This window comes from Juglans regia, chromosome 10 (assembly GCF_001411555.2).
Source record: "Juglans regia cultivar Chandler chromosome 10, Walnut 2.0, whole genome shotgun sequence".
NCBI classification, from domain to species: domain Eukaryota; kingdom Viridiplantae; phylum Streptophyta; class Magnoliopsida; order Fagales; family Juglandaceae; genus Juglans; species Juglans regia.
Genome location: NC_049910.1, coordinates 8,070,761 through 8,071,688, shown reverse-complemented (window position 1 = coordinate 8,071,688; position 928 = coordinate 8,070,761).

Sequence of the window (928 nt, the reverse complement as noted above, 5' to 3'; positions counted from 1 at the left end):
ATAAAGTTATTAAAAAAGTAAAAAATCACAATATTATTAAAAAATAATTCCTTAATCATTAAATAAAAAATTAAAAAAAACTTTTAGGACACACTTTCAAGATCCAAACTCGATGAGTTTAGCATTTTTGTTCTATTTTCTATAAGTAAATTGGAAAAACAAAAGGAAATAATACTAACAAGAAAAGCATAAAAAAATGCGAAACAATTTAGGAAAGTTGAGTAGTGGTGCCATAAAGAAAATTCGAGATTAGTGTATGGGACAAAGGAACCTCACTCAGTAATTAGTGATGGTCACAAATCTACTCCTAAAAGTGTATGATTGCTTATATGGTTTAGGTTGTCTTTTCAAATATTATTTTATTATTATTTATAAAAAAAATTGATACTATTTACGAACAGTTTATTATTATTTATCCATTAAATTGCAGACATTACTAATTTGACGAACAAGAAGATCTTGGAATAGCACTCAGTAGCAAGTAAGCAGAGAATAATTCACCAAAAAAGAAAAAGAAAAAAAGGAAGAGAATGTAAAAAAAATGAATAAATAAATAAATAAATTTACTGTTTTTGTTCAATTTAGTGGAGAATACTCAAGCCACATGCTCATCTACCCACTGCTTATACTTTTACGCATGAAGTCATAATTCGTCTCTACTGTGTTTCTAAGCTCATTATATTCTTAAACCCATCATTGTTTAATCATATACTTTTTTTTTTTTTTTAATCTGTATACCCACTGCCACTATTAAAGCAACTGGCAGTTAACCATGAATGAGCAAGAAAACAATTGAAAACTTTGAAAAAAAGTTTAATATTAATACTGGATATAGTTATAAAGTCGGTAAGGTTCGTATATTTATTTAAAAAAAAAAATAAGATTTATTATTAAAATTTTCTTTTACATGAATTTTAGATTTATTCAT